We start from the raw sequence: 27347 nt of genomic DNA, 5'->3' as shown, positions 1-27347 counted from the left end.
CTTTTTGACAACATAGATACTATTGGAACACATGGGCTGCCCACTGTCTTTCCCTTGTTTTCACTATATAACCAGCCCACCTTCTTTTCTAGTCATACCCCTGACATCACACTACTGCTCCTGTGCAAATACTGATTTCTAATATGGTAAAGGCTCGCACCCGGTTGGAGCCTCTCTACTACCTTGTGAGTGGCCACCATCTTTTATTCTTCCAATCCTGTAGCATTCTATAACTTGTCTCCACATTGTCATTAGATTTTTTAAAAGATGGGTCTTTGATTTAAGGAGAAATATGGTGATTAAAAAGAAACTGCACAAATTTCCCAAAGAAAATTGAGTCTTCTCTTTTCCTCCCATTCAATCCTGGGTCCCACTCATCATTTTGGATAAATAATGGGTAAGTGTTTACATAAACTTGTATAAAAAAATCAAGCTTCATAAGTGCAAGATAGGGGAAGGAAGAGTTCTGAAAAAAAAATCTGTAGTGTTTAGTGAACTGATTCAGAAGTGCGATGTGGTAGTCAGAAAAGATAGTGGGATCTTAACCTGAATTGGGAGAGACACGGCTTTTAGGAATAAGGGAGGTCACAGTTTCACCACGCTCTGCTTTCATTAGATCTCATTTGGAATACTGTGTTCAGCTCTTCATGATTTATGAAACATATTGATAAATTGGACAGCATCCAGAGGAGGGCAACCAGGATGGCAAGGAGTTACAATCCACGACACATGAGGATTAATTGAAGAAAGGGCATGGGTTTATGGTTAAAAAAAGTCTCAGAGGACATGATAGCTTGTTCTTATTCAGTTGTTCAGTTGCATCTGATTCTTCGTGACCCCATACAGGGTTTTCTTGGCAAAAATACTGGAGTGATTTGCTATTCCTTTTTCCAGTGGATTAAGACAAAAGAGGTTAAGTGACTTTCCGAGGGTTGGATAGCTAGTAAGTGTCTGAGGTCATATTTGAACTCAGGTCTACCTGACTCTAGACCCAGTGCTCTAACCACTGAACCACTGAGCTGCCTCCTGTGTATATATGTAACATACTGATAAAATAGAACAGCATCCAGAAGAGAACAACCAAGATGGTAGAGGATTTAAAATCCATAATACATGAGCATCAGTTGAAGAAATGGCACATGTTTATCCAGGAAAAAAATAAAGAAATCTCAGAGGGACATGATAGCTATATTCAACTACTGGATGGGCTGTCATATCAAGGAGAGATTAAAATTGTTCTGTTTATCTCCGTGGGGCCAAACAAGGCACAATGAGTAGAAGTTCCATAGAAGCAAATTTAAATCCTACATGAGGAAAAACTTCCTGACAACCGGAGTTATCTAAAAGTAGAATGGGCTGCCCTGAAAAGGTCGTAGGTTCCCTTTCCTTGAAGGTTTTCAGGAATAGGCTAGATGATCCTGCTGTGTTGGATATGTGCTACAGAGGATTCCTTTTGCATATGGGTGAGACTAGGTGGCTGATGAGGTCTCTTCCTACTCTCCATCTATCCACAATGTTTGTCCAAGTTATATGTACCTATGGAACAACTCTATAAGTTTGTATGCAATGACATATCATTATTTGAACAAAGTACATTGTTCATTGGCTCTTTTTTTTCCTGTGTGACTAGTTAAGCCAAATTCATTTGAGTGATTATAAATCTCATTTAGAAAGCTAAATAATGTCCTGGGGCTTGATGCAACTATTACGATGTCTTTACAAAGAGGCCAAAAGATGAAAACAGTTAATGTTGGAGAATCTATGGGAACATCATGCACATTTAATACACAGTTGGTGATTTTGTGAATTGGTCTGACTCCAACCATTCTTGAAAGTAATTTGGAATTATGCAACTGATACATTGTCATTGTAAATAAGAATGGCAGACACACTTCACTATCTACCCAGTGTTTCTCTTCCATGACAATGGTAAATACTTTTGGTGAGCAGATGGCTCCCTGTTTTATGGCTTATTTAATGTAAATAATAAGAAGATAAAAGAAATGACAATAATTATTATTTTTATTTTTACAAACGTAGATAGTGACAGAGAGTTGTTAAAGACTTCTTTAAAATTTCAAAAGAATGAAGTGAATCCATAGTAAAACTCAAAAAGTCTTTGAGGTCCCACCTTGCGCTAAACCTGCTTCCTTTGAAATTTTTATTTTCAAAACAAATAAAAGTTCTTGCCACGAATTTTTCTTGGGATAAGTCTTTTGTATCAAAGTCAAATCAAAATGTCCATTTTGGTCCATTTTCAATAAATATGATAGTGTTTTAAATATAGACTGCTCCCAAATATAGGCCATGCTCTGAAAATGAATTTGAAAGCAAAATAAACAATATAATAACAGTACAATTACCTCCTCTCCTCTATATAATGTTCTTCTGAAATACGAAGCCTAAGGTATCTATGATTCATATAAGATATATATGGAAGAAAAAAAAAATCACATCTTCCAGCACTCCATACTCTTATACCGCACAGTCTGCTGCAACTAGGCCACAAGCCCTACCTACCACCATATACACACCAAGATGCCCATAAAAGGAAATGGCCCCTACATCACCAAAGCTACCTTGCCCATTTTACCTTTTCTGCCATCCCTGGAACACACTTTCATGCTACTATTCTCTCAACATCCAGACCACTCCCTACCCTTTCAAAACCACAGCAGCTAGGGAGTGCTCTGGGGATTTCTGGATGACTCCCAATAGCCTCCAGGAAATTGTAATTGCTCACTCCAACTCTCACGACAGTAGGAGATGGGAAGAATTTTAACAGAAGGGGCAAGACCTGCATCTGTTCTCCAGAGAATTCTCATCTTATTTTTAAAAAATCCGTCCTACAATGCCTAACAATGTCCACCCTTTCCTCATTTCATTGGGGTGGGGGGAGGACAACTCTAACTCTCTGAATGCCTCAAAGAGGAAACTTCCTAAACTAAATGAAACTCAAAAAATCAGTATTCTAATCCCTTCCCTTCTTGGAGCCTTAGTGTCCTTATTTCTAAAATGATGACCTCTAAAGACCCTTCTAGTTCTAAATCTGTGATGTCGTCACAATTTGGAAGGATCATTATCAAGGGTACTTGACATTTCTGCTATACTGGTACCACACTGCATAGAAGACAGTGGCAAGAAGGCTCTAGACCCTACCCCTATACACATGTAGAAAGGCTCTCCACCGGAAGAAGCCTGTGTCACTTAGAGTTTCCCTCAAAAAATCAACCCTTTACTTAATCCTTTAATTTTCACCTAACAGGCCATACATAGTCCCACAGGAATTGTTTCCTCTCCCTCCATGATGCTGCACTGATAAAACCCAGACCAGTCTTCAACAGCTATAGTTATTGAAGCTATAAGACTTTGTATGGCCTGTTCAGTGAAAGTTAAAGCAGTTCAGTGTAGGGTTCAATGTGGGAACCCTTAGTGCCAAATGGCTTCCTGTGGAGCATGTGTGTGTATGTGTGTAATACATATATGTATTGTGTTATATTTATGCATGTGTACTGTATAAATATAAAATACATACATGTGTGTAGTATATATGTTATATTCATGCATGTGTGTACAAAAAGAAATATACAAAAAGAAATATAAATACACATGTGTTTATATATCTTACATATTCTCTGTGTACATGTTCTTTCTCTCTCCCTCTCTCTCTGTTTCTCTCTCAAACACACACACACACACACACACACACACACACACACACAAGATCTAATTTTATGGCTATTCCTAAGAGGCCTAAATGCTCCTTGAAAAATTCCCATTACTTATTCTTCCCTTGCATCCATCTGTGTGGGCAGGACACATGGAGAAAATCCCCCCAAGAAAGGGGAAACAACACCTAGACCTTCCTTCCCCTCTTAGCTCTATAAACATCTCTAGCTCCTGAAAAGCATGTGATAAAAGATGCCACAGACTATTTACCTCAGGTAATGGTTTTATTTAAGTCAGCTTTGGCAGTGGGGGAGTATAGCTTATATGCAGAATGATATGGTAATGAACAAAGGTATATTTACTGGCTATATATATCTTTTGTCTAAGGAGCAGTCTGAACCAAGTCTGGAGAAAATAGAGGTTTGGTTACCACATGATGTATCTTTTGGCCAAAGTGACTCAAGAATACAATTTATTAAGATTTTGAAGGATGGTGACCTCTGTTACTGAAGGTAGTGTGAAATAATAGATACTTGAAGAGTGAAGAATTGTAATAAAAGAAAAATGTTACCTTATTGATTTTAGATAAATGATTCAAAATGACTGATTATTGCATACAGCCTTATCAATAGTTTAACTTTACACGGCAAACTTCAAGTAAGAATGTACTTATCATGCAAGTATAAATAGATTGTTGGCAGCTAAACTTAGTAAAAAATGGCTAGTGAAGTGAATACATGATTACAATCCTAATTTTGTCACTGATTGGCTCCTGAGTTTAGAATCTAGAAAATCATTTTAAGTTCTCATAGTCTTGATTTCATCATGGTGCATTAGGGTTAATGATGTGTAGATTAAGGAACAATAACAAAATTTTCCAAAATGATAAAAACCAGATACATTATGGAGTTGTCTATGCAAAACTTGAAAATAAAGTGCACTCAAGGAAAGAGCCAACAACAGCCTGCAGTTTGCTTGGATGTCTCCTTTCAAAGTACCCAAAATATTTCCTAAACGTTAAATAACTATGTGATGTCCCCTAGATAAACCTGTGCCTGTGTCTTCCCCAATACAGGTCTTAGTAACTTACAGTGATAAGAAAGTAGACTGTTGCCCCCAATATGATCCTAAAATAGAAAAGTTATGGATTGTGCCGGGAGCAAATTCTGATCATTAGCAACACTATGGGGTAAAAATCGACTGCTAGTGGCAAAGAGAGAAAAGGTTTATCTAAATGGCATATAAGTCAAAATCCACATGTCTAGTTTAATCAAAACTTCCACATGGAAATCAATGTCCTCCCTTCTAATTCAGAGCCATTTATCAGATGTATCATGTGTGTTGAATGTTATGCATTTTTTTTCTGATTTATCTAGTTCCCCACAAAAAGAGGAAAGGGAGAACTGGGGATGGAAAAAGCCACAGGAGGAAGAGAGTAGACCTATATGGCTAATGTAGCTCAAAACCCACATTGGCAGTTAAATAATAGGCCACGATATGTTGAAACCACTGTTACCACATCCATTTAAAAGCTGATCGTTATAAATGTGTGTTGAATTAGTATAGAGAAAAGTGGTAACAAGAGGAAAAATAAATTTATTATACAGCATCACATTATCATCTTGCTGTTTCTACTAGTCATTAGAACTAGTTGATTATTCATTAGGAAAAAGCCACATAGAACGGAGTCCCTGCAGTCATTCAGTTAACTTTTACCAACATATGCTAAGCAGTAGGAGGGAAAATCATGAGGTCATATGAGGCTAGGGCTTGACTTTCACAATAGCACTGAAAGAGACACACAAAATAAAACCATCTTTACAGTCTGGAATTTGGTTTATTGACCCTGCCAGACGTCACTACTGTAAACTGCCCCTGGATATAAAATAAAACACTGGATTTATTTCTTTACACTGGGAGAATCCTGTGTGTAAAGAAATGCCACAGACTACTCTGCCGCTGGGCCAGGAATGTAGGCAAGTGTGTATTATTACCTTTGCATGTAATGCACAGATGGTACATGACAGCAAACCCAGCCCCAGATTGGTGGAGTGATGGTTAGAGAGCAAACATATTGTTATGTGTTTTGCTTTTTAAAGTTTTCTTGGCCTAAGATGTTAGCTAAATTTCCTTTCCAATAAAGGAACAATGCCAAATGTTGGAAAGGAAATTTGCCTGATTTAATGGGCATAAACATAAAACCTGGAAAAGGGAGTATTATGGGAAAATCCAGAGCAATATGACCATTTGAGGCAGGCTTCCAAGTTTTTGCCTGAAGGGAACCAGGGTCAGAGAATAGAATTTCTGTGGGTAGTGATTAGAAACATACTGCATAATGGATGCCAGAGCTAATTAGAACAATCATAAATGGAACTTGGGTCTTTTCACCCAAAAAAATCACAGGTCCATCTATCACATAGGTTGTGTAAATTTCCAGCAACTTGCAGATTTACTAAGATCTTTCTCCCTCCCACCTCCACCCATTTCTACAGTCATAGATAAGCTGAGATAAGTTGGAAGGCTTTCCTACACTAGGAATCCCTTACACTGAGGAAATCAGATATTCTACGTATTACTGTATAGCTTTCAGCTATTTGAGGCCAATAGCTACAAAGTTTGAAATATAACTTCATGAAGAAGCCAGCTCTCTGTTATACCATTATATACATTAACCGGCCTAGGAAGAGTCTAGGAATGAAGCCACCAGACTGATGTTGAGAATTATATGATTTAGATCCAAAAATTACCTTACATATCATTTGGTCATACTCCTCATTTTCTAAACAAGGAAACTGAGGCCCATAGAGGTGAAATCATTTACCCAAGTAGCAAAGCTGGGACCCAGGCACTCTGACTTTGAATCTAATACTCCTGCACACTGATAATTGCACTGATCTCCTAAAAAAAAATCTATTTGTATCTTTTCCTCCCTCACCTCTCTAGGTCTACTGGGGCTGCTCCTATTTCAAACAAATCAAACAGGACACTGTTTGCAAGTATGACAATATATTTCATGTAGAAATTACTCTGTATTAATACCTACTTATTGTCACTGTCGACAGTCAGAGACTATTTCTTAGTATGCTCAAGGGGCCCAGGCAGACAAAATGATAAAAAACATGGCATGCAATTCATAACACTCTATCTCAAGAAAAATATTATAAAGCTAGGTAAAATCCAGAATCATTACAATCTAAATTATAAAGGCAATGGAGGAACTTAAATTTTAAGGCAGACTAAAAAGTTAAGTAATGAAGGTGAAAAGATGAAGGTTGAAAGGAATATAACTGAAGTTTACAAAATCATAAGTATAAAAGTTAACCATAACAGAAGAATTAAAGAAAGAATACTTCTTGAAACCCTCCCCACCACCACCCCCTGCCTCAAAGAATTAGAGGTGGATTTAAATGAATGATTACTTCATGCTGTGAGTAACAGATTTATGGAACTTATTACTTACAACAATTAATAGATATCGATAATTTTTTGTAGAAACTATACACATTAAGTGTATTGTTATAGATTTGAAAATAAAGGATGAGTTTAGATAAATTCATGGATGACATCCCCATAATAAATTAGTAATTGAGATGAAAGATGATGAAGACAAACTTTTCAAGAAACACCACAGAAAGTAAATATCTTTCCCATAAATCCTCCCTTGGACACACTGCTAGAGATAGGCAGGTCTGATGTAGTAGGATGTGAAGTATTCTTTGCCAATCAATTTTTATGTCCCTCTACCCTCAAAGAGATGGAGCAGAATGGCATTTTTTTGTAAGCACAAATAGAGTTATGGTCATGTCTCAATAAAGCAGCTAGGTGTTACAATGGATAAAGCATTGGGCCTGAAGTCAGGAAGATCTGACAAGAAATCCAGCCTCAGCACTTAGCAGCTTGTGTGACTCTGGGCAAGTCATTTAATATAAAAATAGGGATAATAATATCAGCTACTTCCCAGGGTTGTTGTGAGGCTCAAATGAGATGATATTTGTAAAGCACGGTACCTGGCACATTTTAAGTGCTATATAAATGCTAGCTATTATTATTATTAATTACAATTATCACATCTAATACCTTTAATACTATATGTATCTTGGGAGAATTTCACATTTATAAGCCTTTCTATTATGTTCTCCTCTCTAAATCCGTAGATATAAAGGACTGAAGGGATAAGAATAGGGCCTTAATCTGTCACTTCATCACAGAAGGAAATCCCAGATAAGGAAATTGCCTCTTATCAATGCAGGTACACACTTTCTCTGCAATGTATATTGCTGTTCAATTGTTTCAGTCATTTCACAAAGAATCTGACTCTTCATAACCCCACTTAGGGTTTTCTTGGTAAAGATACTAGAGTGGTTTGCCATTTACCTGTCCAGCTCATTTTATAGATGAAAAAACTGATGCAAACAGGGTTAACTGACTTGCCCAGGGTCACACAGCCAGTAAGTGTCTGAGGCCAGATTTGAACTCAGGAAGATGAGTCTTCCAAACTCCAGGCCTAGTGTTATATCCACTGCACCACCTAGCTGCCCACTACAATGTATAATCTTAGAGAAATTGCCTAGAGCCCTGAGTGGTTAAGTGACTTTTCCAAGTCAAATAGTATATGTTACAGGCAGTACTTTAACTCAGGTCTTCCTCACTCTGAGACTGACTCTTATACCATGTTACCTTTCACAGATGACTTAAATTCTACACAACTTTATACCACATAAGAAGCACCAGTTGTAACACTAGGTAATCTGGCAGTCCTTCTTAGATACTTTAACAGATCTATAACCTCATCAGTGTGTATCTTCTCTCTAGTGGTAGAGTCTAGAACTAATACAGAATAAAACCATAGCCCTGAGTTGCACCCATTCATCTAATGTAGATTTCAAAATACCTTATATATATTATCTTAGCCAGCTTTCTAGCCTCTCTATATTAGTAGGCATTTTTTTCCTGTTACTCTGGACAAAATTAAGAATCAGTCTCTTGATAACTACATCAGTAGGGTTTCAACTAAAACCCAGAGCTTCCTAGTGTGCTATCGGTCCCAACAAATAATGCATAAATTCCATGAAAACCCTTGATTATATTTTTTAATTTTTTAATTTAAATTTTTAGAAATATGCTCAGGATTAAATTTTATATGCAGATATGTTGATAGAATTTTTAAAAGTAGACCCATTTCAACTGAGGTAGAAAAATCCAATGGGAGAAAAATGAGGAAAAACTAAATACAAATTGTGAATACTATCTATTTACACTTTCGAAGGAATAAATAATACCTCTTTGAAGTTGATGAAAACCTAGTAAAAATATTTACCCAGTAAACATCTTAATAAAATAAACTGTTATGAGTGTAGAGAAATCTATTTTAACAACTTCATACATGCCCACGAGAGGCAATAGACTCTCCACCCCCGGAACATTTGGTAATTTTTACACACAATATGTGCACAGTCTGGAATGCACCAAAGCATAAAAAGAGGACTTAACGCTGGCATATTAACTATAAACACTAGATTCTTTGTTCTGTAGTTTTAGATTAAGCTTCTCCAATGACAATGTTGTTCTTGCTGCCGACCAGGGTCATATGTCAAAGTATGATGTCTGACTTCCAGGGTTGTATTTAAATAAGTAGTTTTTAATATTATTATTTGCAAGGGTTTAAAAATCTATCCTGCTTATTCTTTTACACTGAAGTTCCTTGTGCTTAGGGGTTTCACATTTAGGTAAATTTCTCATTTATTTTTTCCCTATTTTAGTTAATTATGCTTTTAAAAAATATATCTGGTCAGTAGCTATTCTTGGATAAAATATGATACAATTATTGAATCAATTTAAACAGACTCTGGTTCTTTTTCCCCAAATAGTGACATAACTGTGTCAGCAGACATATTCATTTATACCTAACATTTTTCAATAATTTAGAAAAAAATTAACATGCAGCTATACTTCCCCATCTCTGTGCCTTAACACTGGCTATCCCCCAATCCAAACAAGCTCTTTCTCCTAACCTCCAACCTGTTCTCAGGTGGCTAATTCCTTCCCCTCTAAGCTGCAAACAATTTAACATCAGGGATTGCACCAGGGTTTGGATGGGGTTCTTTTAGCTTTCTTTGTATCTTGAGCACTTAGTATAGTGTCTGGCATGCAGTAGGCATTTAAAAGTATGTGTGTGCGTGTTTGTGTGTGTGTGTGTGTGTGTGTGTGTGTGTGTGTGTGTGTGTACTGGCTGACCCAGTACTGTGCCTGTTGTATTGTGTGTACTGCAAGTTCATTAAGAGCAGCAACTATGTTTGCTTTTTCTCTGAATCCTCAGGGCTTAGCACAGTGCCCTGAGCATAATAAATCCTTGATATGTTTTCTTGATTGAATGATTCCTTGAGAATAACATAGGTGCAGTTACAGATAATTAGACTAATAATACTCTGAAACTTTTCTTCTTCAAAGGTGTTTTTCAACTTGATCAATTTTCACAAAAGGCTAAGATAGTGACTGTTGGTTACCATCCAATTTCATAAATGAAGAACCTGAGTTGAGGGGCTTTACTGAGAGTTGAAGCAGCACTGGCTTGAGTCACAAACATATGGATTCTAGTTCTGGCATGGCTGCTCTGTAGTTTTATGATCTTAAGCAAATCTATCAATTTCTCTGGCCCTCAGCTTCCTATTCTGTCAAATGAAGGCGATAGACAAGATGGTACACTTCCAAATCGAAAAGCTCAGTATTTGCAGAACATTCCATGAAATGTAGTCCCCAGGCAAATTTCTGCCAGTCATTTCTGTACTTACCTACAAGAGAGAGCTGGAATTATGCTTAAAATAAATATATCTGTCCACAAAACAATCATCATGACGAAAAGGGATATATGTTTGGTTCTGTATGTAAGAAATACCATGTTGGGCACATTAGTGGCATTAGAATGAATCATTTCTAGCCTCAAAAAGATGATTGTCAAATCTCTGATGACTTGTAAAAAGAAAAATCTTTGTACTTTTAGGAAATTACATTCATTCAAACCCCCTTTTGATGCACTCAACGCTATATTCTGAAAGCACATTTAGTTTTTATTGCATAGTAAATGTGTTGTACTGTCAAAATGCACAAGTTTCACATTGGATTCTTACCTTATGGCTATAAACAAATACTGAAACTAAATTTCATGAAGTTTCTTAGGTAGAAAACAACTGTATTTCTTATGAAACTTTAAAAAAAATTAACATTAACATATTGAATAGGATTTAAAGTTAGGAAGACTTGGATTCAAATCACTCTCAGTGTCTCCAGTTTCTAATCTATGTCATTATCAGGAACTTCCTTCCCAGGAGTTTCCCATTATCGATGAAATTATAGACATGAACCCAAAAAAGTTACTAAAGATACACAAAGGCTGTTTCCATACAATATTTAAGGATCAGGAATAGAAGCTGCTGAACCTGTGATTCCAATGACATAGAGAAGTCTCAGATGAGGAAACCATCTACAATTGCATGTGTGCCCCTCCTGTGAAATTTAGTCTCCAGATTTGCCTAAAGAACTCAGAGGTTAAGTTAATCAATCAATATACATTTATTAAGCACATACTATGTGCCAGGCACACTGATTAGCATTAGTAACACAAAAAGAGGTAAAAGAAAGTCTGTCTTCGTGGAATTTACAATCTAATGGATACTTCTAATAGACACTAATTCTTACAATCTAAGGGCCTTGCTAAAGGAAAGGTCACACAGCCAATATATAGGAGAGCCAGAATATGAACTCTAATATTCCTGGTCCCATGGCCAATGCCCTATCCAGTATACTACTGTGCCTCTCTTATATACAATATTTACGCAAGCAGCCAAATAAATCAAAATAATCACCAACGAGTTGAAATAACCTAGCGGATATTTTAGTGCAGCTCTATGTTGGGGGAAGATGAAAGATGTTCGTGTGTAGGGTCTTCAGTTCTGAAACATAATACTCTTTTCAATCTGAAGAATTTAACTAAACTTTCACAAATACATAGACTTCTTTCACGTCTGCCTTATCTAATTCTTAATAGATGAAATATGATAGGTCTGGAATTTTATGTCAGTCATTGATTTCATCCTATTGGCTTTGTATTCTACTCAACTTGGTATGATGAACATATTTTATAAGCCCCCTAAATAAGCAAAAGGAATCTCCTCTATTCAAATAAAGAAATTAATATTGGTTTAGGCTTAGTTTTATGTGTGGTGAAGCAGGAAAGTCACAAGTTCATTGATGGTCCAGTCCATTTCTGATGTGGTTTCATCATACAATCCTGATGAATAGGTTCCAAAGAAGAGAAAGAAGATCACAATTCCTTCCAGAATCACGTGAAATGTAACAGTAAGATTTAACTTTGTAATCAATGTGTTAAAAGTTTCAAAACTTGGAGATTCACTTTGGGGAAAAATTGAAACATGAAATTCAAATAAGTCATATAGTACCTAGAATTTTTTTTGAAAAGATAACAAAAATAATAGTTTGTGGATAATGTTTTCACTTCATATTATAAATAAACATTCAGAATTTGCCATCAGCTTCTGAAAAAAGTAAACAGTACATAATTTATATAAGTTAATCAAATTCATATTGCATATAGAGTTGTACCAGTAAATGTTTAACAATCACCTCTCTGGGGAAAAAAAAAAACTTTGGGGTTTAATTTGCATTAATATTTTCTTCATCACTTTCTTAGTCTAGAAACAATCAGCAACATAATAAGTCAAGTCCTGCTTTGTAGCATTTGTTTTTACCCCCCAAGGTGTAAATGTTCACATTGAAAATTTAATGATCAGCTGAACTGATAGGAGCTAGCTCGAGCAGCCCACTGAATTTATGTCATGAAGTTACTGAATTCTAATGTGTGTGTACCTAAAAATAGATCATTGGTATTTTTAAAGTTTTAATTTAATTCTAGTATATAGCTATGGGTTTAAAAACGTGGTAATTTTTTTTGGAAACATGTACAATAGAATAACTGACAAGTATCTATAGGGCTTTGACATTTGAAAAACACATTCATCACAAGCCTATGAGGCATGTGCAGCGTAAGTATTCCTTTATTCATTTTACACATGAAGAAACTATAGGGCCTAACTCAGTGTTCAACTGAGTCCAGATTCAAACCCAGGTTCTCTAATTTCAAGTCCAGGGTTCTGCCTACCTGCATCCTACCAACTGTCTACTACCCAATTACTAAAGGTCTTCTTTCTTGTTCCTGACCGTGTTCATATTACGGCCTCCACCCTACCTGGGACCTCCCTTTGTGCTGGAACAGCAAGGACAGGCCTATCTATTAGGGCAGAGATAGCTAACCAGAAAAAGAACATTCACTATTACTAGGCCCCCAAAACAGACCTGTCCAAAAGATATCACTTTCCCTGTTCCTACCCTTGCTGCCAACAATAAACCCTGTCCAATCCAGAGATGCCCAGTAACCAATTTACCTCCAGACTAATTAAAACCTATATGAGCTTTGTTCTTTTGTTCCTTAAGGGAGCCTCCTTCATTTGTGCAGACAGATCTCCCTTGCTAGAGAGTTCAATAAACCCTCACTGATTCCTAAATTTCTGGTTCTGGTTCTGAATTGTTCCAGCACTGACAATTTTACCCACAGACATGTGGAGGGAGGAATTTTTTTAAATATGAAAAACTTGCACAAGTGATATAATTATTTAAATTATTTTTCTGAAAAGAAAAATCAACAAATTAATTTGCTACATAGAGTCCAAAATGTTAGTGCATTCTTCTTTTAGCAATGTGTCTTGGCAACCCAAAAATTAGTCTGATATTTTGTTGACATTGTTATATAGATATATAAGGCTAAAAATAAGGTTTATGGCATAATATTGACTGTATTGCCTTTTTCCCTAACAAACATTAGAATAAAATGAAATTTTAAAATGTTCACCACTATGCTTTATAAAACAACTGCATACCAGTTTATTTTCAAGACATGTAAACTGTATACAAGAAAAGCATTGACTGGCAAAATATTTTCTCAGGATTCCTTCACTTATATAGATCATCAACTCATCTAAAACATGCAAGGGTGAAGGGAACTATCAAAAACATATTTATTTTGTTTAGAAAAAGCATATTTTTGTTTGAATTGGATGTCAAAAAACTTTATATTTATGAATAATCAAATAAAAAATCTAGTCAATAGCCCAATACTCCACTTATAGAAACTATTTTGAGTTCATTTGAGTGTGTTTTAAACCTAAGATAACTAAAAATAATGAAACAAAAATCCATGTGGAAAATTGCATAGTCAAAAAAAATGTTTTGACCTCACTATTTTCTACAAACAGTATAACCACATTGAAATATCTATGAATAGCTAATAGTAAGCAAAATTTAAGTTAAGTAACTCTTAAAGGAGGTTATCGTTTGCAACAAGCACAGTTTTTAGTCTTAACACTATTTTGCTTGATTATTTTGCATATTTAACACAGCACATCCTAATTTAACTCCTTCGCCCACCACCCCTGATCAATAAGGCTAGGAGATGGTCAATTCTTGATTAACCACATTAAGTCAAGGAAACAGTTATTCAATGAATTCCAACTATCATTTAAATGTTGATTTGGAATATAAATTTTAGTTTCCATTTGTATATGCTTAATATTCTAGGAATTCATAGCATTCCAAAATAAATAAGGAAGCCTGACATGGGGTGGGGTGGGATGGGGTGGAGGAGGCAGTGTTAGAAAGAAATTTTGGTAAGTAGCACACATTGAGGAGTCTGCTACAATACAATTTATGTACATTGGGTGATATTGGGGAGAGAAAAGAAGCTATGGGCAGGTAGTAGAAAGGAGGCTTTCAAGTGCAGGAGAGGGAAGAAACCTTGCAAGATCCCCAGAGAGTCATTTGGGATAAAGTACTGGCTCCCATCAATCAGGAGGCATGAACCTGGCCAAGCCATTTACCCAACTCTCAGTTTCCTTTCTAGTAAAATCTGACTGTAACACATGCCCTATCTCCTAGGATTGATGTAAGGGTCAAATAAAATAATGTATTGTTATAGCTTTGAAAACATAAAACATTATGCAAACATGAAATTGAATGATTATTATTACTAGGACAAATGGGCAAAGCACCATCCTGGCAGAAATCCAGCTCTTCTGACTCAGCACCTTTCTTTGGAATCTAATATTCCTGATAGGATGAGCAGATTCAGTCTATCCTTTTCTGTACCATATTATTTTATGGTTCATGACTCTCTCTACAGGATGCAACTTTATTATTGCTTTCTTCTTTGTCACTTTGGGCATCTATCCCGAAGATCTCTGCAATCTTATTGTTACTTCTAGGGTGGAAGACAGAGATAATTATAGTAGGAGCTATTACTTTTTCATCAATTCTTACATAAGTGCTTCTAATCTATCTTTTAGAATCATAGACTATTTGAGTTTGAAAGGACTTCAGAGGTCATCCCCTCTAGCATTCTCCTGGATTCCTTCATCAGTGTCCCTATGGAGACATCCACTCTCTGCTTCAAGACCACCAATAATGAGCAAGTTATTGATCAAATAAGTCATCATCATCATCATCATGAAGATATATCTAATCCACAGAAATATAAATAAATCAAGGATCTTATAGATTCAAGCTTAGGAAGGAAGTCTTGACACACAGAACTATTAAAGTTAGTTATATTTGTATTTGGCATTAATATGCAAGTTGACTACAATTTAAATTCCCTTCATTCCTCTGGATAGTTATAAAAGAAATCCCTTAATGCTACTTCTGACAGAAAGGAGAGAAATGTATACCAGCTTTGAAATTCTCCAAAGCGAATGAGGGATGGACAGAATGAGGACAGTTTTAAGACTCTCAAGAGGGCCTCACAACTTCAGTGAAGCTCCTCACAAACGTCTATTTTCTGAGTACAGTTATCAGGCGTTTCTGAGCAGCTGCAATCACTGCATTGAAACTGCAATTCACTTGAACTCTGAATGATGATATAGATAATAATTACAATGTATACTTACAAAGAATTTTTCATCAAAAGCTAAAATGTATTTGTAGTATCTGACAAATGCTTTCTGTGAAGGAAAAAAAATCCCTGTATTTCTTTATCCTCATTACCTTAAGCGCAGCCCATTTAATCGTGTTAAATAGGCGATGCAATGAATAAAAAACTAGACTTGGAGTTAGGAAGACCTGAGTTTGAATTCTACCTCAGATACATACTCTGTGTGACCTTGAGCAAGCCCCTTAAGATCCCTCAGCTTCAGACTCCTCATCTATTAAAAGGGAATAATAAGACTCATCTCCCAAGGTTTTGAAGAAGATTGATTGATACAAGTTGCCTAAGATACTTTGCAAACCTTAAAGCACTATGTAAATACTAATGATGAAGATGATCTTTATTAGTTATAGCCCTTAACATCAACAGATACAATGCTACAGTCTCATCTTGGTTTGAGAAGCATAATAGAAAGGTCTAAAAATAGTCTTTAATAGTTTTCCTTATATAAATTCTTATTTTCTTTATTTTATATTACAAAATTAAATTTTAAAACTCAGTATCTAAAATAAATGAAGTGTAAGTATATATATACATATATATAATACACACACACACACACACACACACACACACAAACACAAAGGAGCCCCATTGATCTGGTCTATTTACAAGGAAGTCTGGTCTCTAAAGTGTCAGGTTCTTTCTTATTGTCTCTGGCTTTTTATTCCCCATCCTAGATCCCCTGGGGAAAAATCACCTAAGGAAAGTTTAGGTTTGTGTAAGGTTTCCCAAAAAGGAAGCAGAAAGATACTCAAAGTATAAAGTAGATCAAATGAGTTACTCATATCCTTGAAAAAAAAAAGTGCAAGGGTAGGCTTCTACTCCTACCCCCAGTAATTTAATCCTAGAAGGCCCTTGATTGACTTAATGAGGAATGTAAACTAGGTGTGAATTAAATCCTCAGTCAGTTTGAGAGAATAACAGTGATTTGACCACTGAACGAAGGTAAGAGACATTTTATGACTGAAAGAATCAGAGACATCCTTGGACACATATAAAATGGCTATCAATCCAGGGGTGAATCAGACAGTAAAGCAAGGAACGAGTAGAGTAGTGGAAGAATTGCACGCTCTCTCTCTCTTTCTCTCTCTCTCTCTCTCTCTCCTGACCCCATATTATTACACTGGACCACCAGTAGACAGCAATACAATCCCAATTGGGATCATGTAGGATCTAATATATCTAGTCAGCATGAATAGTCATCTGAGAAAAGGTATTTTCAAGGAACATAATCCCTTGTGACAGAAATATCAGCTTTGGACCCTCTAAAGGCCAGTCCTCAGATATCAGAAGAGAGCTACACCTAAGGAAAACTTCATGACAATTTTGCAAAGGGAGAAAAGGGCTAAGAGTATTAAGTTGCCCCTTTGCCACATGAGTTCTCCATACATGATCAATCATACTTCTGTATTTTTGTACATGTACCAAACCTCCCCATAGACCCTGAATGTATCTGTGGGATAATATGCTCTAAACTTTTTAGGAATAATGTCTTTTTAACTAAGGTTCTTTCTCAACCTCCCCAGTAAATCCCTTTTCTAAAAGCTAGAAAACAACTGGTTGTTTAATAAGGTGAAACACATTGCTGGGGGCTTGTTAGCAACCATGTTAGAAATCCAGACCATTAGGCTTACATCTTCAACTCTGAAAGTCATACTTAGCCATATGTACTTTGGGGATGCGGTACATCAATGCAAGTACATCATGGCAGAGTGGTCCCAAAGAACATACAAAGGAAATACTTAAGAAAGAAAAGACCTAGAAGCATTCATTGACAAGGACTTAAAGCATAAAATATTAACCTGTAACTCCTACTATACTCTCCCAAAAGGTTGATATTAAAAACATTAAAACATGAAATATTGTTGAATATCCATTTCACCTTCACCTCAGTTTTCACACTGTTGAAACAACTCCCTTGAAGTCTAAATCCACTTATAAGACAGTTTATATGGCTTAAGCTTATCCTTCTGTTGGTGGTCAGCTTCTCCCATGTCTTCTTCTCTTCATGTCAGTCTGACAAAGGTACCCAGGAGCTACTGACCTCTTAAAACCATGAGATTGACTCCAAGCTTGCAAACATTCATTTCAAAATCCTTGTTCACATGCCTATTTTTAGGAAAAGGAAAGCAAACAGAAGAGATGACCAAAGGCCTAAGGTCCAGGCTCAGGCTCAATTAGGCAATACATGTGCCTTCTTCCACCTATGAGCAACTGCTGTAGCAATGAAGGGAAATCATTCCACCACCTCGTGGGAATTCCAAGCAAGAGCCTCCACAGAACCTTGACCAAGTTGGGAAATAAGGAGTGAGGGAGGGAGGGAGAGAGAGAGAGAGAGACAGAGAGACAGAGAGACAGAGAGAGACAGAGAGAGACAGAGAGTGACAGAGACAAAGAGAGAGAGAGAGAGAGAGAGAGAGAGAGAGAGAGAGAGAGAGAGAGAATGCCAAAGGGTGGAGTTATTTCTTTCAAGATCCACTAAGTGGACCATTCTTCCTGGCTCAGTGTCCAATCACCTTTGATACAGCCTCCTTCCCACTGCTTTTGTAAGAGTAACGAAAGAATGGCTGCATCACCCCAAAGTGATCCCACATTCCCTTTCAAGTCTCCAGGAGAACTCAGTTCAGCAAGACAGGATGTGCTCTAGACAGAGAAGACTGGGGAAAAGAGGTACTGATTACCCCATTACACCCACAGCAACGGTGAACTATATGCAATATTAGCTACAGAATATAAATAATGTCTTATAATGGAAATAGCAATGAAATTGAAAAGAGCGAGATTGACTTCTAAACTCAGTTTCTTAATAGCAGTGTGACTTTGGACAAGTCACTAAATCTGTCAGCTTCAATTTTTGTATGGTATGAACTGTGGATTCAAAGTCAGGGTACCTATGTTGGAATACTACACTACTTCTGTGACTTGGAAATAAGTTATTTAAACACTCTGGGATTTGGTTTTCTCAACTGTAAAATAAGAGAGTTGGAATGGATGGCCTCTACAATCCCTTCTTGTTCTAAATCTATAACCCTATGACTACATGACCTATAAATCCACTTCCTACTCTGCTTGGTTCTATTTTGTTTGACACAGCAATAGGTATCTGATAACTAAAGAATAGCTGTTGATGGACAACGAATATAGTTTCATTTACTGTTGTCATTTCTGGATTAGGTAGCAGTCACTTGGTAAATGTCTTATGAGACTTCAGCAGCCAAACAGACTACTGAGATATCTTTTTTAAAGTCCTTAGGTCTTTGGTTTAAGGGACATTTTTTTCTTTTCTACTTTTATGAATTTTTATAAATCATAAAATTTGCATTTTTGTAAGAAGAACAGGTACTCTATTCAGCATTCAGCATTTGAATAGTGGGGGGTAAAGGAAAGAGCATGAGACTGGAACCAGAGAAATTGAGTTGTCCTGACTCAGTCACTATGTAGCTCTATGGGATGGGGCAAGATATAGGTACTAGAGCTGTGATTTCCTTGGTACAGGGAACTCCCAGGTAAGTAAATTCTCCCTAACAATGGAGATCATCACCTTCTTTGCAACTTGTAGTCACACAGAGTTGCCTACCAAGCTGTGGTGCAAACTCAGATTGAAAAGAGTACCACTAAACTGCACATAAGAATCCCTAAAGGCCTTGTGTTGCCTTAGAAAACAATTTTCATTTATTTTGTTAAATATTTCCCACTTAGATTTTTATCTGGTCCAGTTGCCCTAAGGAGGGTTGGGCTGCAATGTTTTTGACACCCCTGGCTTATTGCACTCAGAGGTTAACTGACACAGCCAGTATGTGTTAAAGGTCAAGACCTCAACTCAGGTACAACTACCTTTGATGTGGCCTCTATCTCCACAACACCTAATGTGACTTTAACAAATAACACAATCTCTCTTGGCCTCAGTTTCTGTACATGTAAAATGAGGAAGTTGGACAAGGTGACTTTTAAGGTCTCTAATCCCCAAAATCTACAATTTTATACAACCACCTTTTTTCCTTGACCATGGACAAAATGAGTGTGTATAATCATCACATTTTGGCAATCATTCACATCACTCCATGGGTCAGTTATTTTACAAACTAGCAATATAATAAAAATATCCATCATGAAGCCATTGAAGTACATTGCCAAAATATTTGCAGCCCTCAAATTTTGAAAATCTAGAAGACAAGAATTCCTTATTGTGGACATAAAGGGGTGTGCTATAAGGCTTTGGCTAGTGACACTGAATACACAATTGCAGAGGAGATTAGCCCTAGGAGGTGGTCTATTTTATTCTATTCTACCTAATACACAAGAAAGCTCACAACCCTCAGAATTTCTCTCATTGAAGAATGAAAGTCAACTAGAAAATGTACCAAGTTATTTGCATGTTCTCTAACCCATTATAACATAAGTTCCTTGAGAGTGGGGATTATTTCTTTTTTGCTTTTCTTTGTATTCCCAGCACTTGATATTATAGAATCAGGAACATACTAAGCCATTAATTGATCCTTGTTGACTGTCTAAAATGGGGGCCATTTTATATCATCATCATAGATAATGAAATCTTGAGCTGCACTCAAGGAGGCATAGCTTTCAGAAATAAGGAGACCTCTTATCCATGAATAAGAATACAAATAATCACATCTCTGGTCAAACAACACCCAGAATACTGTGTTCAGTTCTGGGTGCCACCATGACTTAAGGGGGTCATTGCTAAGATGAAGAGTGTGCAGAAGAAGGCAACCTTGACTGCCATGTAAAAGAGGGACTAGACTCGTTCTCTTTAGCTCCAGAAGCCAGATCCAGAAGCACTGGGTAGAAGCTGTAGAGGGTCAAATTTAGTCCTGATGTCAGGAAAATTTTCCTAACAATTAGAGCTACATATCTCAAAGTGAAATTATCTGCATTAGAAAGAAGTGGGTTCCTCTACAATGAAAGTCTGAAAGAGTTGTGCTATTATAGGTCTCCACCAACTGCAAAATTCTGTGACTCAGTAAATTCACTAACTTTATCACTAAGTTGTTGGAAAACATCAAATCTTCCTTCTATATAGAGGCACCTGTATTTTACAGAAGCTATCACAACCAAATAAACAATATTCCCATTGGTTACAGTTTAAATTAGTGGCCAGAATGGAAAGCACTCTAAGTACATAAATCATCCTTCTTTGTAGTAAGATTTATTTGTTCTTATACTTCACTATACTTCTTTAAATTCAGAATAGAACTATGGCCATGATTTTGTTCATTTACCAAGATCTAATAGGGAGATAATATAAAATCTTCCCAGTGATTCATAAGCATTTTAACTAAATGGTCTAAATGACCTTTGGAGTGGGGGTGGGGGATTCAACCTAAAAAAAGAAAAAGGGATATCATCGAGAATAAAGTATACAACTAAGAAAGATCAATTTGAAAAGTCCCAAATTTCCTGTAACTATGCTCTAAGTCAGGGCTGACATTTTCTAACACTTGTTTTCCCAGCCCTACGCTAAATGCCTAATAGATTTAGAATGATTTAGAATAACTGAAATATATTTCTTTTGGGGGGTGGGAAGGCAGGGCAATTGGGGTTAAGTGACTTGCCCAAGGTCACACAGTTAGCAAGTGTGTCTGAGGCTGGATTTGAACTCAGGTCCTCCTCACTCCAGGGTCGGTGGTCTATTCACTGCACCACCTAGCTGCCCTGAAATGTATTTCTTATGATTATGACTGGAAATGGATTGAATGGAATTCTTTAAAATGTACAATCTCCTCACTAATAGTAATCTGGGTACCTTTTGGTGGTTGAATTTTCCTTTTCAGGCTACCCTATATTATCAGTTGGTTAATTACTACTTTAGTATATCCCATCCAGAATATAATACTCAGAGTCCATGGATAGAATTTGGGCTTTTTTTGCTCCTTGCTCCTTGTTTTTGTAGACCTTTCAACAGAATTTCATACTGTTATCCACTCCCTTCTCCTTAATACTCTCTTCCCCTTGAGTTTTGGGTTTTGATGAAAGTGCTTTCACAGTTGTCTTCCCACCTTCCTAAAAGATCATCCTGCTTCCTACACTGGATCATTATACCTTTCCCCACCCATATTGTGTATGTGGACCAGGGTCTGTCTTGAGCTTTCTTCTCTTCTTTCTCTATACTTCATCATTTTGTTACTCATTTGTGCACTCATTCAACCTATCATCTTTCAGCAGATGACTCCTAAATTTCACCTTACTTCTGAGCACCAATTCCAATATATTGAATTGTCTGCCAGATATCTACCCTAAGGTATCCCATTGGCATCTCAAACTCAATTTGATCCAAACAAAATTCATTTTAAAACATTAGCCCAGATGGGGGGGTGGAGCCAAGATGGCAGATGGAAAACAGGGATTTGCTTAAGCTTTCCCCCCAGGTCCCTGCAAAAAACCTATAAAAATGACTCTGAACAAATTCTAGAGCTGCAGAACTCACGAAATAGCAAAGGGGAGCAGGGCTCCAGCCCAGGACATCTTGGATGGTTGCTGGGAAGGGTCTATCACATGGAGCTAGGAGTGGAGCCGAGAGGAGCAGAGCCCAGCGTGGGTTGCGCCAACCAGACTGGGAGCCAGGCAGAACAGGCATAGCACCCTGAATCAGTGAGCTGTGGCAGTTACCAGACTTCTCAACCCACAAACACCAAAGACAACAGAGAAGGTTAGTGGGAAAAGCTGCTGGGACAGAGTGAAAGGATTTTGAGGTAGGTCACCACCCAGAGGTGGCGGAGGTGGTGCAGGTCTGAGGCTGCTCCCAGAGCTACAGCTGCAGTTGCTTCTGGCCCCAGGCCCACCTGGGAGGAATTAAGTGGCAGATCAGAGTGGGAGGGCAGAGCCTGCTTGGATCTGAGTTGTAGTTCAGGTTGGTGGTTCTTGGGGGAGGAGGAGTGCTGGTGTGGCAGAGCTGGCTGTATAGAAATAGCTCTGAAAATAGCATCACAGCCCCTCAAGCTTGGGACAATGTGCTCTCTACTCTACAAGCAGTCGTACCCTGACAAAAAGCTCAAGGGTCAAGTAAGTTGGCTGGGAACATGAACAGGCAACAAAAATGGTCTGAGATTCAGACTCAGACTTTGTAATCTTTTTTTCTGGTGACAAAGAAGACCAAAACATACAGCCAGAAGAACTCAACAAAGTCAAAGAGCCTACATCAAAAGCTTCCAAGAAAAACATGTACTAGTCTCAGGCCATGGAAGAGCTCAAAAAAGATTTGGAAAAGCAAGTTAGAGAGGTAGAGGAAAAATTGGGAAAAGAAATGAGAGTGATGTGAGAAAACCATGAAAATCAAGTCAATGACTTGCTAAAGGAGACCCAAAAAATACTGAAGAAAATAACACCCTAAAAAATAGACTAACTCAAATGGCAAAAGAGCTCCAAAAAGCCAATGAGGAGAAGAATACCTTGAAAGGCAGAATTAGCCAAATGGAAAAGGAGGTCCAAAAGACCACTGAAGAAAATACTACCTTAAAAATTAGATTGAAGCAAGTGGAAGCTAGTGACTTGATGAGAAATCAAGATATTACAAAACAGAACCAAAGGAATGAAAAAATGGAAGACAATGTGAAATATCTCATTGGAAAAACCACTGACCTGGAAAATAGATCTAGGAGAGATAATTTAAAAATTATTGGACTACCTGAAAGTCATGATCAAAAAAAAAGAGCCTAGACATCATCTTTCAAGAAATTATCAAGGAGAACTGCCCTGATATTCTAGAGACAGAGGGTAAAATAGAAATTGAAAGAATCCACTGATCACCTCCTGCAAAAGATCCCAAAAAGAAAACTCCTAGGAATATTGTCACCAAATTCCAGAGCTCCCAGATCAAGGAGAAAATACTGCAAGCAGCCAGAAACAAAAACAATTTGAGTATTGTGGAAACATGATCAGGATAATACCAGATCTAGCAGCTTCTACATTAAGGAATTGAAACGCTTGGAATATGATATTCCAGAGGTCAGTGGAGCTAGGATTAAAACCAAGAATCGCCTACCCAGCAAAACTGAGTACCATGCTCCAAGGCAAAATATGGACTTTCAATAAAATAGAGGACTTTCAAGCTTTCTCAGTGAAAAGACCAGACCTGAATAGAAAATTTGACTTTCAAACACAAGAATCAAGAGAAGCATGAAAAGGTAAACAAGAAAGAGAAATAATAAGGGACTTACTAAAATTGAACTGTTTTGTTTACATTCCTACATGGAAAGATCATGTGTGTAATTCATGAGACCTTTCTCATTATCAGGGTAGCTGAAGGGAATATATATACATACATACATACATACATATATATATATATAGACAGAGGGCATAGGGTGAGTTGAATATAAAGGGATGATATCTAAAAAAAAGAAACCAAATTAAGGGATGAGAAAGGAATATATTGAGAGAGGGAGAAAGGGAGAGATAGAATGGGGTAAATTATCTCACATAAAAGTGGCAAAAAAAAGCAGTTAGTTGGAAGGGAAGAGGGGTCAGGTGAGGGGGAATTAGTGAATCTTGCTCTCATCAGATTTGACCTGAGGAGGGAATAACATACACACTCAACTGGGTATCTTACCCCACAGGAAAGAAGGAGGAAAAAGATAAAAAAGGGCAGATGATAGAAGGGAGGGCAGATAGGGGGAGGAGGTAATCAAAAGCAAACATTTTTAAAAGGGGACAGGGTCAAGGGAGAAAACTGAATAAAGGGGGACAGGATAGGAGGGGGCAAAATATAGTTAGTCTTTCAACATGAGTATTGTGGAAGTGTTTTACATAATGATACATGTGTGGACTATGTTGAATTGCTTGCCTTCTTAGGGAGGGAAGAGGGGAGAGAATTTGGAACTCAAAATTTTAAAAGCAGATGTTCAAAAAAAAAGTTGTTTTTGCATGCAACTAGGAAATAAGAAATGCAGGCAATGGGGCATAGAAATCCATCTCGCCCTACAAGAAAGTATGGGAAAAGAAGATGGAGGGAAGTGGGGTGACAGAAGGAAGGGCTTACTGGGGAAGGGGGCAATCAGAATATATGCCATCTTGGAGCGGAGGGGAGGGTAGAAATGGGGAGAAAATTTGTAATTCAAAATCTTGTGGAAATCAATGCTGAAAATTAAAAATATTAAACAAATAATAATTTTAACAAAACATTAGCCCATCCTTTTTTCTAAATTACCTGTTTCCTATTTCTCTAGTCTTCCAAGAACCATCCTCAACTCTTCATTCTCATATATCCTTTTATAATCATTTGCCAAGGTTTGTTGATTCTATTTCTACAACATCCTTCACATCTGTTCCCCTTTGTTCATATGATCTCCACCTTTGTTCAGGTCCTCAACCTCTCTCTCCCTTGACTGCTGCAATAGTTTCCTAACTGGTCACCCTACAGCCATACTCTAACCCCCTCCAATCCCTTTTCCACCCAGCAAATAAGCATTACTAAAACAGAACGGAAACTTCAATGCCTCCCTGTTACCTCCAGGGAGGCAAATTCCTCTCCTTGGCATTTAAAGTCTTTAACCACCTGGCTCTAAACTATCTTTCCAGGCCTAGAATGCTCTTCCTCATCATCACAGCCTCTTGGAACCCCTAGGTTCCTGAATTCAAGTCCCTGCTCAAGTGCCCCCCACAATAATCCTTTCATGATTCCTTCAGTTAAGGTCCTAACCCAAATAAAATTATTTTGTGGTAATTTTGCAAATTTATTTTAAATTTAAATTTAATTTAAAATTATCTGTGTAATCCCAAATAGAATGTAAGCTCCTTGAAGGCAGAAAATGCTTTGGCTTTGTACCCTCAACAGCCCTGGCAAAGTGGAATTCAAATGGGACCTCCGATGTTTTCCAGCAGTGTGACCCTGGGCAAATCACTGAATCTCTGTTTGCCTCAGTTTCCTCAACTGTAAATGAGTATAATATTAGCACCTACCTCAGAGGGAAGTGGTGGGGATTAAATGATGTGATTTGTAAAAGTGCTTAGCACAGTGCCTGACACAAAGTAGGCGCTATATAAATGCTTATTCCCTCTCTCTCTCTCTCTCTCTCTCCCCACCCCCCTGCCCCCCGGCATGTAATAGACACTCTGGCACATAGGTGGCTCTTAATTAATCTTTGATTAATTGAGCTGAAGCTTATGATCTTTCCTAGAGCTGACTTTGGGAAACCATGAGAAGGAGGAAAAGGGCTAAAAATGTGCCTATCTATCCCATCCTATGTTGCCAGTCTAAAGCTAAAGCTAAAAAAGAAAGAGTTTCTTTCTCTTCTCACTAGATATCAGTGAGAGGCACCTAATCAGTGAAAATTACAAAACTCTTCTAAAGAAAATCATAAAAACATACTGAGCAGTTCCACTAAAATTTTATGCTACTCATTTAGCTCTTCTCTCTTGCCTACACCCCACAGCTAGTTAGCCTCCAATACCCTTGATTTTTATCCCTGTCCTTTCAATTGCAATCGACCAACTTCAGTTCCCTTTTAGCTTTCAAGTGGATGACTGTGGTAGGACTGATGGGTCTTCATGTATTCAATCTATATACTCTCCAACCCACCCCTCATACTGCTGCCTTTAGAATCATCTTAATCTATTACCTTTATTATATCACTTACTCAAACCCTTTTAGGAGCACCTCATTTTCTCCTAAACAAGGCATTTGGCTTTCTGTAAATCTCATTTAAGTGGTAAAAATAAATAAAGTTCCTTTTGGCCTCAAAAAAAAGACCTTCTAACCTTGGCATTCAAGAACTTCTACAATCTTGGGACATGGTACCTTCTGGACTTATCTCACTCTATCGACTTTGGAGTACTCATGTCCCAGAAACACAGGATTATTCACTCTCCCTATTCACCTGCCCTTCACTGTCTCAAAGTCTTTGCTCAAACTGTCTCCCCATACCTATAATGGACTCTCCATGCTAACTTTTTATCACTTCCTATTATAGAAGTTAATTACTCATCCCTTGAATGATCAATAAATATTTAATCAATCAATCAATCAATCAATAAACATTTAAACACCTATTATGTGCCAGACACTATGCTAAGTGGTGGGAATACAAAAAGAGGCAAAAGGCAGCCTCTGCCTTCAAGGAGCTTACAGTCCAATGATGGAGACAACCTACAAAGAAACATACATAAAGCCAGCTCTATATTGGATAAACAGGAAAATAGTTAACCGAGGGAAGGCACTAGAATTAAGAGGGGCTGGGAAAGCCTTCCTTGAAGATAAGCTTTAATTTGGGACTTAAAGAAAGCCAGGAAAGTCAGTAGGCAGTGTTGAAGAGAGATATCATTCCAAGCATGGGGAACAGCCAGAAAGAATGCCCAGAGGTGAGAGATGGTAGAAGAATAAGGTCAGTGTCACTGGACAGAAAAAGTGCATGGCAGAGGATAAGGTATATGAAGATTAGAAAGCAAGAAGGAACTAGTTTATGAAGGGCTTTCAATGCCAAACAGCATTTTGTATTTGCTTCTAGAAGCAATAGGAAGCCACTGGAGTTTATTGAGTAGAGAAAGTGACATGATCAGACCTGAACTTCAGGAGATCACTTTAGTGGCTGAATGGAGGATGGAATGGAGTAGGGGAAGACTTGAGACAGGCAGATTCGCCAGCAGGCTACAGCAGTAATCAAAGCATGGGGTGATG

This window comes from Trichosurus vulpecula, chromosome 3 (genome assembly GCF_011100635.1).
Source record: "Trichosurus vulpecula isolate mTriVul1 chromosome 3, mTriVul1.pri, whole genome shotgun sequence".
In the NCBI taxonomy this organism is placed as follows: Eukaryota; Metazoa; Chordata; class Mammalia; order Diprotodontia; family Phalangeridae; genus Trichosurus; species Trichosurus vulpecula.
Note: the sequence above shows the minus strand (reverse complement) of the source record.